Source organism: Sapajus apella, unplaced genomic scaffold (assembly GCF_009761245.1).
Source record: "Sapajus apella isolate SASKATOON/1434 unplaced genomic scaffold, GSC_monkey_1.0 scaffold5, whole genome shotgun sequence".
NCBI lineage: Eukaryota > Metazoa > Chordata > Mammalia > Primates > Cebidae > Sapajus > Sapajus apella.
The window spans coordinates 47062207-47075053 of NW_022436945.1; the positions used below are offsets into that span (position 1 = coordinate 47062207).

A 12847-nucleotide genomic window follows, 5' to 3' on the forward strand; every position below is an offset into this window, starting at 1 on the left:
AAAAAATAATTTTCAGTATCGACTGGTCTTTTCAGGCCCCAAGGGGCATGTTGAATCTCTTGTCACTAAGAGTCATTTCTCCAAAGACAGATTTCAAACTTTAAATGAAAGATTCTATTTCTCTGTCTTTTACTACCAAGAGCACTGGAATGTGTAGCTGTTGAAAATATAATGGGCAAATAATACAGTGGTCATTGGAGAGTGATCCATGTTGTAATTTGAACAGGCAAGTAAATCTGGACTTTGTAAACAGATGCTCTGTTGAAATTTCTAGAGGGAGCCATTCTTCATATTATTTCAGACGTCTGTGTCACACTCACTAGGCTAGACTCTGAATGATGAAATAATAAAGTGATATTGGTTTTGATGTGTTTTACTTTACCTTGTGAACAAAATTATTGAACAATGTTTCACTGAAACTGCAATCCTGAAAGTGTTAATGTCCTTTGTGATATGTTCAAGAATTAAGAATAAGAAATAGTTGAAAGAAATATGATTAAAGAGAAATTTACTAGAAAGCAACCTTCGGAAATTTAAAAAGAAAAAAATGATGATTTTTACTTTGAATTTTGATGGATTGAAAAAAATCAATTTTGGCAGACCCTTCATTAAATATCATGAAGTGAGAATGATGAGCCTTTGTAAATGTATTGACAATAAATGGCACCACATTCCAACCTGAAGATTTGTTATTTTTTCACTGATATCAGTTATCTTTTTCTCTTATGTCTATTAATATTTAAAACCTGGTAGAAATTTTGAATTTAAAATCTTCAGCCAGACTTGGTTAGCAAGTTTAATTCGTGTTGGTCCTCTCTAGCAAACTTAACTTGATGATTCGTTACTTGGTAAAATAACTATTTCCTTTTTGTTTCTCCTGGCTACCCTAGGTTTTGCTGACCATTCCATCTTTTAGGGTTCTTCTTTTCTTTTATCCTCCCACTTCACTTCTGAAATCTCTGGTATTTAATCTCTTTCTCTTTTTCTTTCTCTCTCTCTCCCTCACTCTCTTAGTGTATTTGACTTCCTTGCCATACTCTTGAAATAGAAACTGATACATTCAAAGGATCTTTTAATATCTAATATCTAATCTGATGTAAAGAACATGTAAATAAAAGAATCTTAACTTTTACCCTCTCTTTCTTCTCTTCTTGTCTTTTACGTGTACTTTTTCTACTTCCAAAACTGTGTCTCCTTAACTTCCCTGACCCCCACCAAAACACATATATGTGCTTTTTCTTCCATCATTTTTTCTAACTGCAAAGAAAAGAATAACTTACTCTTGGGTTACTTGAATGTATTCACATATTCTAATTAGAAATAAAAGTCCTGAATGGACCATTTATATGACAGGACAATCCTTTACTTGTAAGTAGAAAGTATACGGAAATGGAAATTGTTCATGGAGTCAGACATTACTACCTTTATTCTAATGTCAAAATGATATTTGAGGTAAAAATTTCTTATATCAGTTAACACTCATCTTTAGTTAAGGATTATAATTTTAAAATGAAGTATGTAAAATGCTCAAGAATAGAGACTATTTTAAAACATTTTTTGCAGTAGGAATTAATATTAATTAGTAAAGTACACTGCTTACTAATTTAGCCATAACTTTGAAAGTTTGAATTAAGATATAATCTTAAAAAGAGAGTATTTTCAGTGTGAAATAAAATTTGAGGTGGCAAAATTTATATCAGACAATAATATAAATGAAATTATTAAAACAATCCCAATTTCATTGTTTTAGGTTAAATTCATCAATTTTCAAGATCTGTTTTACAAATGCCATGTGTGCATATTCAAGGTAAATAGGTTTGTAAATAAATTAGAAGATAGCAACAAATAGTAAAAAAAAAAAAAATTGCCACACTTCTGTGGTGAATAATTTAAAAATGTTAAATGAACATCTACAACTACTAGGACTGTTTCTACTATAAAGATACCCCGTAAGCTTCATAAGCCTCAATTTCTATGGTAAAAATTGAAAGTGTTGGACTTCATGACTAAGATACATATCCACTGAACTCTAAATATTTAAAATTTAAAATCTTCCCTCTTACTCTATGAACTTAACCTTCTTCCTTTGCGATTTTAGGAATGAGAATAAATGTTATTTGTGTTTGCTCTTACAGATGTTAACGTAGACAAGAAGCGTAAGTTGGAATGACAGAGTACAATTTCAAAATTTAAAATGTTGTGTTGACTAATGCAATAAATCTGTACTCAGTTATAAGTAGAGGCGATGAGTACCAAGGCACACGATCAGTGCAAGTATACCCCTGAGACAATATAAATTTCAGCGAATCAAAATAATCAGCAAGAGAGCATATATTTCTTTAATGGAGCACTGAGAGTTTATTAGCTTCTGCTTGAGTGCTCATTAAAAAAGGGGAAAAAGGGAAATATTCAGTTGAGTTTTTAAACTTCAGTTAAATAAAAAGATTTTGCCTATGTTATTTGCATGGTTAATATATCTAGAATGGTTAATTTTATATTGATGGAACCAGTGTAGTAATTATAGAAATAAATATAAATATTACAAGTGGATTTGAGGAGTTAAAATGTCACGTAGTTTCATTTTTCACTTTACTATATCAGACACATGTTAAAAAGCTTTTGCTCCAGTAGACCAGGCAAGTGAAATAAATATAGGAAAAAAATGAAAACAAACAAACAAACCCCTCTTACAGTATATAAAAAGATGAAAAATGATATACTTTTTATTTTCTAGGGGTGATGAGAAAGTGAACTAGAAATAATTCCTCTGTTAAACCAGGCATTTTGTAAAAGAGAACCATCACTATATATTGTTCCTGGGATTCCCTGTGAATAACTGGCAATGTGAGGGTATAGTAGTCACAGCTCTTTATTCCTTCCAAACCAGTTATTGTGCTGCTAATTAGAATTGGATATTGGTGGTAGTGGAAATGGGGAAAACTATCAATGTTACTTTGTGTTAAATTTTAATCACACAAGTTAGGACATTCAGAATTATGGTTTCCATGGTAACCACAACACTGAGTCCTGTGTGAAGGCATTACAGTGGGGGTCTTTGATTAAAAGAAAGTAAACCAGAAGTGAAACAAAAATGCTCCATATGTGCAGCTAAAGTTACAAAAAAAAAAAAAAAAAAAGTCCCGCTCCCTTGTCCTTAATTATATTTGCTTAATGGTATGTCACGTGCTTGTGCAGTACACTGAAAGGTCTGTTAGAATTCTCATGAGGATGCTCTATTTGCATTAGACTTTAAGTGATTATTTTTACAGCACCTTTTGCAGTTTTGAATTTATCTTTTTTTCATTTTAAAAATTATTATAGAATTTGACTTTAGGGACCCTGTGACAATTCATGTGGAAGGAAGATTTTCTTTTGAAAAGATTTTTTGAAAATGCACTGGATAGAATTATAGTCCTGGAATTTTTGCTGATAATATTTCATTTTGAACAATGAGGTTAAGAAAGTTATTTAAAGTTACATTTTTATTAATTTTTATCACATAAAACAAGATAAGCAACAAATTAGATGAATTCAGGGTATATAGAATACTCAATCTATTTAAAAGACTGTAACCGTAAAAAAGAGTTGGAGTCACTGATCACTACAGACAAAATATATTTGGAGAACATTTATTTTTGAAGAGCACATTTAGCCCAGAGATAATCATCATTAAACCATTATATTATGTTCCTGTGTCATTTTAAATAAAAATGAAATATTTAGTGTATAATGGAAAACAATTATGTTTCACACAATTAAGTACATGTGCAAGGATGACCAGAAATGCTTCTGCTGTAGGAACAGAAAAGCCTGCTCAAATACAGAGTCTTTCATGTATTGTAAGAGTGATTTATTGAAAAACTATTATGGTTTAAATTTTGCTAACTTTATTATCATCTAAATTGAAATGTTTTAGGAAACATACGGTCTATTTTTGTTGAAAATAAGTAAACTCAAGGACATGGATTTTTCTACATTTTTATCTCTAAATATGGAAAATGCTAATAAGACTAATGTTTCTCACATTGTGATTCAAAAACCTGTAACTTATATTCAAACCAGGTATGTAGATTCAGTATTTCTCTAGTGATCCTTAGGCACAGGTGTATGCCAGTGTTTCAACCTTGTAAATCAAACATCATTTTACAGACGATTAATCTGTTGAAGAGGTCAGCAAACATTTTGAATAAGGGGTCAGATAGTAAACAAGTTAGGCACTGTGGGACATGTGGTCTTTCCTAACTGCTCAGCTGCCCTGTTGTAGTGTGAAAGCAGCTATAGTTAATAAGTAAACAAATTAACATAGCCGTATTCCAATAAAACTTTACTAGTTGCTGAAATTTGAGATTCCTATAATTTTCACATCATGAAATATTTATTCCTTTTTGACTTTCTTCAACACTTACAAAATGTAAAGAAAAATTTAGCTTGAAAGATTTACAAAAACAAGCAATGTGGAAAATTAATCTTGTGGGCTATAGTTTGCCAAAGGCTGGTCTATTGGATGTCCTGTGTTTTGTGGGGTAAGCGGTTCTTTGTTTTGATATTATTTACCTGCATGAGAAAAGTTAGTAGTTAAATACTATGTATTCAAAAATATTTTTTAAAAATTATTCTTTGTTTCCACCAATGATTTAATCGTTTGATGATCCATTCCCCATTTTGAAATTATAATGCTGTCATCTACATGGATTTCGTAGGGTCAATAAGTAGCACTGTTTTAACAGATGGGAATTTTAATCAAGTTGAGAGCTAGACAGAGATTTGGACAGATCAACTTAAAAATGGTAATAAAGTGGTTGGAGCATGTAGCTGCAATGGGCTTCCTAATGTCACACCTCAGAATTAAGCAGTTTCAAGCACAGCTGGTTACATACACATCTCCCTAGGTAGGGTGATGCTGCTACAAAACTTACGGTGTGGAATAATACACCAGAATCTCTTTCCCTCTGCATGCTTGGCTGCCTAGAGATGGGAGAGGGAAAAGAAATGAACTGGGTGTGCTAGGTTCTTTTCCTAAACTTATCAGTTAGAGAAGTCACCCTTGGTTGGCAAATGCCAGAAAGTGACATTAAATGTTATGTTTCTTATTAAAATAGGAGTTTATGGTGGGGGTCAGGGGGTGACTTTTCCATCATATTTCTTTCATTCATTCATTCATTCATTCATTCATTCAATCATTTAACAAATCTTTTTAGTTACCCATTGTATTTGTCTGCTTGGGCGGCCATAACAATATACCATTGTCTAGGTGGCTTAAAAACAGTTTTTTTCCCACATTTCTGGAGGCTAGAAGTCTGCCATTTCAAGGTGCCAGTTCCCAGTGTAGGTCCTCCTCCTGGCTTGTGTATGGCTGCCTTCTCACTGTGTCCTCACCTTAGTGAGAAGTGTACACACTAGGAAAGGCTTATATAGCCTTTCCTAGTGTGTACACACTAGGGAGAGAGAACTCTCTGGTGTCTGTTCTTATAAGAGCAGTAATCCTATTGGGAAAAGGCTTCACCCTTGTTAACACAATAACATGTACATTTTGGTGTGTATTCCACTTTTCTGACACACAGCTCTTAAAACCCTTAGAATCTCTGAAGTGACAAGTGTCTTTTTAATAGGCTAATAAGATTAATAGTTGCTGAAAGCTCCTAAATACCTTCAGAATCTGGTCTAGTTTCCAGGGAAACCAACCATGTAATTAGAAGGTGGGAACTGAATGTCCTACCTTCTAACCTCCAGAAATGGGAAAGGGCCTGGAAATAGACTCAGTCACCAGTTGCTAATGATTTCATCAATCATGCCTACTTAGTGAAGTCTCATAAGCCCCCCATCAAAACAGGGCCCAGAGAGCTTCTGGTTGGTGTGCAGAGGAGGTGCTGGGAGGCTGTTGCATCTGGAGAGGACCTTGAAGCCCCGTGCTCCTTTTCCCATACCCTGCCTTATGCATCTCTTCCACCTGGTTAGTTGTGAGTTGTAGGCCTTTATAACAAACCAGTAATTCAGTAATCAGCTGTGGAACCATTTTAACAAATTATTGAACCCAAGGAGTTATTTGTGGAAATCTGCTAGTGGTAGCTAGGGAGTCAGAGGTGCAGGTGATAGTCTGGATTTGCAAGAGTATCTGAAGTTGGAAGACAGTCTTGTATGTGACTGACCCCTTATCAAGTAGGATCTGTCCTAACCCTAGATAGATGGTGTCAGTATTTAACTAAATTACAGGACACCCAGCTGGTACCTGGAGAGTCGGAGAATTGGTTGGTGTTAGCCAAATCCCCACACAGTTGGTGACCAGAAATGTGGAGAGCAATAGTAGTATAGTGAGAAAACAGGCATTTACCTGATAACCCTTATGATCTTATTTAATATTAATTGCTTCCTTAGAGACTTCATCTTTAAATACAGTTACATTGGTGTTTAGGGCTTTAACATAAGAATTTTTAGGGGATGCCATTCAGTCTGTAATATCTGCACTGTGCCAGGCTCTACACTATTTGGTAGATATGTAACAGCAAGTTTCTGGCACCATGGTGTTTACAGTCCATTGGCAGATACAGGCATAACTAAAATTATTGCATTAACTAATGTGAAATTTTAACTGAAACAACTTCTCTGAATGTGTGGAACAATATCATTTGAGTATATTATAATTATAAAGAATATATATGCCATATTCAATAAACCAATGTAACCTACCCCCATTCAGAGCAGACCCCCCTGAGGACTAGAAAGGAGTGTTCTAAAGAAATGAAACATCTTGTGAAAAACCCTTTTCACTGTAGGGAACATGTTTTCTTGTTTAGTTATTCTGAGGAATAGTAACTTGCTGTTTTCCAGTTGCAACTGACTTTTGGCTGTACAAAAATACAGGAATAAATCCGTGGACTGTAAAAAGTTATTTGATTAATTTCAAATGGTTTACCCGAAAAAGCATAGAATTGTGTCATTGAGCACTTCTTTATCCTGGCTTTAATATTTATTATTGTGGAGGATGCCTCGGGTGGTGGTACTGCTGAGAAGTGAGAACACTCTTTGAATATGTCAATTTTTAAAAACCACCCTGAATTAAAAAAAAAAAAAACATAAAAATCTTTATGCTATATATAAGTTGTTTGGTCTGAATCAATACTATGTTCACTTTTGTCCTTTGCAAAAAGTTTCTGGTTAATATTATCAAGAAGGGAAATCCATTCATGTTTTCAATAATCAAGCCAAAATGTGTCAGGGTCATGATTAAATAATGGCTTAGATATAAAGCTTTTTGGTTTTTAGAATACTGATGTATTACTAGTATCCTCGTATTATAAAGGAATATCTAACAGTGTTTAAAATGCACATAAGAATATCATTTAAAATGATGAAATACATATACACAGGTGAATTTTTTTTTAAATGGGGTAAGTATGCTTACATGAGACTCCACTTGTCAGAGGTTCTTTGTTAACCCTTTTCCCAGACTTGATCTTGGAAAGTCTTCATAGTAGCTACTTACTTCTTTGGAATGTAATGAATTTAATTGAGGAAGGAATCTTATATGAGTTTTAGACTTCATGAGTCTTTGGAACCAAAGCTACCTGCCCATTATGGAGAATTCGAACATAATGACAGATTAAAAATTAATTGATTTTACAGTGAATAAATGATTCCAGTAGGAAAGGAAACATGAAATTTCATAAGCTTTAATATACTTTCAGATGTATATAATTAGTATTATAGTAACTATGTACATTTCTTGTTACTGTATGTAAAGGACACAGTTCTATAACAGGTATTATTTGTAAATGTTTAGCACTGCATATGAGCTGTTTGTTATGAGCTACCTAGTTTAGATGCATATCTATAGTAATTCTATAATTTGAGATTATGATGGAAGAAATTCCGTAATTTGAGATTTATGACAATAAAAATTTTCTTAAGAGTTCCTGAAGCATTCCTATGGCATGAGAACTATCCGTTAAATCAAGCAGATTAGCAGACTGTCTCTGGAACACATCACTATTTCAGTTTATTCAAACCCCTGTAGTCCTGTGATAAAAATAAAAAATGTAAAATTATAGGCTAAATATTAGTACAGACTGCGAGACACAGTGTTTAAAAAAAGATAGAGATAAAGTGGTATTTGGAATCACGCTTTGTGACCCTAACTTTGCCAAATTCCTATGTTGAGAAGCTTTTTTGTATTAAATGCAAAACATGTTTTCCACATTGCCTAATGGTAAGCTTTCTAAATAATTAACATTACTCAGTGTAGTGGTCAGCCACAATCAGAAAAAGAATGCATTTTCTTCTGTATAATTCAACATCTGGTTGTCACTATAATGCTAAACCTACCAGGAATGCTCTTTGCCAGATGTGACTTATAGTTACATTATACTTTATTCAGTTCAGCCACATGTATTTGAAAAGAGGTCAAATGGTATCACCAGGAATAAACAAACTTCAAATATTGTATAATTCATTTATTGAAGTGGTAAAAACTTTCATAATGAAAATAGTTAACACTTATTAAGAAGGCCCTATATATCTACTATCTGCGTATATATTATCTTGTTTAACTTTTATTCTGTGAGAACGGATTCTATGTGCCCCTCAAAGATAGATGAGAAAACTGAGGATAAAAAAATTTGTGGAATCTCACACAACTAACAAGTGGGAAAGCCAAGCTTTGAATTGAGGCTGAGACCCAAGTGCTATACAATATAGCTTCCATCTATTTGGCTGTAGTATAGTGTAACTTTTGACCCTATCTATAAAAATAAGTTGGGTGGTTAAATTTCATAGGTTAAATGACTTAATTCTCATAATATTTAATGAGGGACTACATGTTTCTCATATAAATTACTAATACATTTTAAAGATTATATATATTATTAAAAAGTATAAGATACTATTTTATCACTCTTTCTCCACTGACCATGCAGATTTTTTTCTGTGTTTAATGTTGCTTTTATTATCTCTGTATTGATAGATAATCCATTTTAATAAAAAAATCAAGTCAGGTGTTATGTCATTTCCAGACTTACATTATTTTAAATTTAACTTTTTATTTATTAAAAGATAATAGGATAGATATGTGATTAGTAAATCATTGGAGTTATTAATCATTGGAAATATTATACGTTCATGTTTGGAGAGGCAAAGATAGTTCAGATATTTTAACTGTAGTGTGTTTTTACAAGAAAAATATTCTGCACAACTTATTCAGCATGCCAGGTTGGTAAAAATATAAAACACTGTTAGTATTGTTCTTTAATAGGTGAGCTTATCTCCTATAATGGGTGAATGATGTCACTGGAATTTCCTTCAGCTAATAGCAGTATGCTACATACCACAAATCATTCCATGGAACCAACTGTCATAAATGAGAGCATAAGGTTTTATATTTCAACTAAGGTTAAAAATAACAAAATAAAATATTATGGATATGATTACCTTAGTCTTATTTGTATAGGTCTTATTGCATTCCTAAGGTATTCCATGTTAGGCAAATAATTATACAAGTAATTCAGCAGAATGTCTGTAATTGACTTCAGTGATAAAATTTATATACAGTGCCTAAATCTGAAACGATAAACCCTTTCAATAATTTATTATAATTTTTCAGATTTCATAATAGAGATAATTTGAGGGTTTTTTTGTAACTGGAAGTCAAGATTGTAGCTGCATGAAAAAATTGCATTAAAATTATACAAAAGTTATGTGTTTAAAAAGTAACTTGCTTTGATATTGCAGAAGTAGATGTGTCGTCAGTCTTCACATGTTAATTTTCTTTTTTCTCAAAAATGTAATGAAAAAATAGTCTCTGCCCTTTAAAACTTAAAGTCTCAAAGTATAATACAATAAACACTTAATCCCTTAATTTCATTTCTTTATATCTTATGAAGCCTTCAAACTTCAAAGTTGGAGGTTCTCAAATTTTCTATATTCACAACATGCTGGTGGTGTCACAGAGGTGTCCACAAGAAACTGAAGAAAACAACCAGCTGTGTAAACCAGTTTTTAGTTTGACTTGCATCTTGTTTTACCTGCCAAACAAAGCTCAGCAGTAACTGTTTCTCTGTCATCATTGAAGAACAACTTGAAGGATTAGAAAAAGGCAATAGGATTCAAATACCAAGAGATGAGGGAGGTTGCATTAGCTCATATGTAATGTACATACTTTACCATTAATTTTACAAATGCATTCATTTAAGGCTATAAAACACTTTTGGCTTCCATTCTCAAGTATGTATGTACTCTCTAAATGAATGAATGAATTCACTAGAGATTGGATGAATACATGACTGAATGGAGTAGTAAATGAAGGGATCCTTTATAAATCTTAAACACAAAATTATAAATTGTTTTTCCATAACAAACATTTTGTAGATTATCGTTATGAGGAATGCATCTGGAAAAATAGCTATCTAAATACATATGTTTGTAACTCTATGTTACATCATTTCTGAACTGAGAAATTGAGGCTTCTGGCAGGGGCTGGGGTTGTGGAGCCAGGCAAGGGAGGAGGAAAGGAAAATAAGAGAAAAACATTAAAATGAAATAATCCAGTACTATTTATAAGATGGATCTAAGGATCTCAGAGAAATCTCATGAGAATTTATACTCCTGCAAGGGCTTTTTTAAAGATTACATAAAATTGACTATTTAAACTCTTCTGTATGTTTTCTTTTTGTTAAAGTTTTTCCTTCCCTTGCTCTTCAATGAATTCCACATGCATTGAGCTTATTAGCTTGGTTCTTACCTCTCTTGCTGAGCCCCAGTTGGCCAATGAGAAGGCTATTTTAAACTACTGACCTTGCACCTGGGTATTTGCGGCCCATGGGGGTATTAGCTGCTGTCCATTTTTCTTCCTGCTCTGCTGCTTGTAAAGACTTGCCTTGTTGCTGACTATACAGAGATTAATTTGATCATTCCCTGCTTATGAGAATAGGTTTCCATAAGTCCTACATGTATTTTCCAGTTCTTACTGGTACATAGAATTGGCCGGACTGTAGCCTGGTTTTCTGTCTTAGGCCTTGTGAACATGCCCCCTGCTTCCCAATATTTAAGTTGGAAATAAGTTTTTTAACCTAGATTATTTAATTTATATAGAGTACAAAAAATCAGTAATGATGCATTTTAAAGTTCTTTTTTAAAACTATAATAAAATAAAAATGTTTTTATTAGTGTGTTTTTTGGAAAAAAAAAAAGTAATATTTTAACATGGCTGACTGTTCTTGATTTCATTAACTCCTGTCTCTTCAGAGACTTTTAGTAGATACATTATAAGCACAGATTTATGAATACAATTATCTGAAATGCAGAAGAAGACTATAGAAGATTATGTTAAACAAATATACCACTGGATGTGATTTTCTTTTTTTTTAAATTGTACTTTAGGTCCTGGGGTACATGTGCAGATCATGCAGGATTGTTGCATAGGTACATACATGGCAATGTGGTTTGCTGTCTCCATCTCCCCGTCACCTATATTTTCCCTCTCTTTAAATATTTTAGTGTATAGTGTATATTTTCTTTGAAAAAAATAAAGATATTCTCATTTAATCACACAACAATGATCAAAACTAAGAGATCAACAATATTACAATAATATTGTGTAATCTCAGGGCTAGGTGTATAATTTCTACCCATGTTATCCCTCCCCAACCTCCCCATCCCCCGCTGTCCCTCCCTTAGTCCTCCACTATAGACCCCAGTCTTTGATGCTCCCCTCCCTGTGTCCATGTGTTCTCATTGTTCAACACCTGCCTGTGAGTGAGAACATTCGGTGTTTGATTTTCTGTTCTTGTGTCAGTTTGCTGAGAATGTTGGTTTCTAGATTCATCCATGTCTCTACAAAGGACATGAACTCATCGTTTTTTATGGCTGCATAGTATTTGTGTTGCCTCTTGCTAACAGGCTTTTAAGCTTATTTCTAAGAGTGTTTAAGTTATTTGTGTGGATTAATTTCAAATAAACATCACAAATAAACTGTTGATACTTAAGATTAAATATATTGACTTTAAATTCTACCTTATGCAATTTCTGTATTTTGTATTCCTAACCCTTAATGTATCATCAAAAACAATCATTTTAGCTATGGATTACAATACTTGCATATTCTGCCCCAGGACTATCTCTGCCTGTTTCATTAACTTGCTTTTAAAGTTACATTTTAAATAAAAGCAAGGATATGCTTTGAGGAAAAAAAGTCACTAAAAAGTCCCAGTTAGTTCAAAATGCTTATTTTATATATATATATATATATATATATACATAAACATTTTATATATAAAACAAACACATGTATATATATAAAATAAACATTTTTATATATAAAACAAACATAGATATAAACAATTATATATATAAAATAAATATTTATATATATACATATAAACATATTCCAAACTTTTTCTTTTCATATTTATCAAGCAGGATATATTTCATTTTTTTCTGATGCTTAAAAATAAGGTGTGATAATCTTAACTGAAAGTTAATTCATTCATAGTTCCAAAATGCTAGTTCACATTGTGATACTCTTAATTAATTAATTAATTCATAGTTCCAAAATGATAGTTCACATGAATCGTACAAAAGAAAGGCATCCAGAAAGCCTAATTGTGTAGAGGTTTAAATGTCTTCGTTATAGACAAAGTCACCTCACGCATTTTTTACTCTGTTTTAGCAATATTTTTAAAAATAATATGATCATAAGTCCTTTTTAACCAAAATTTGAACCAGAAAAGAAAATTTCATGATTTTTAGTACAATAAAATTGACAATGATTTGGTCTGTAAGGTTAATCCAAAAGAAGAGTGGGTTTTGTGATGCCTTTCTTACATTCAAATAAGTGTTATCTTTCTATTTTTAAATGCAT

The 12847-nt window shown here is 32.5% G+C and overlaps 1 protein-coding gene across 5 annotated transcripts in view; it reads left to right on the top strand.

Moving 5' to 3' along the window:
• ADGRL3 (adhesion G protein-coupled receptor L3) overlaps positions 1 to 12847 on the top strand; it is an 844276-nt gene that overhangs the window by 185926 nt on the left and 645503 nt on the right. The gene's annotated exons all lie outside the window — the stretch shown is intronic.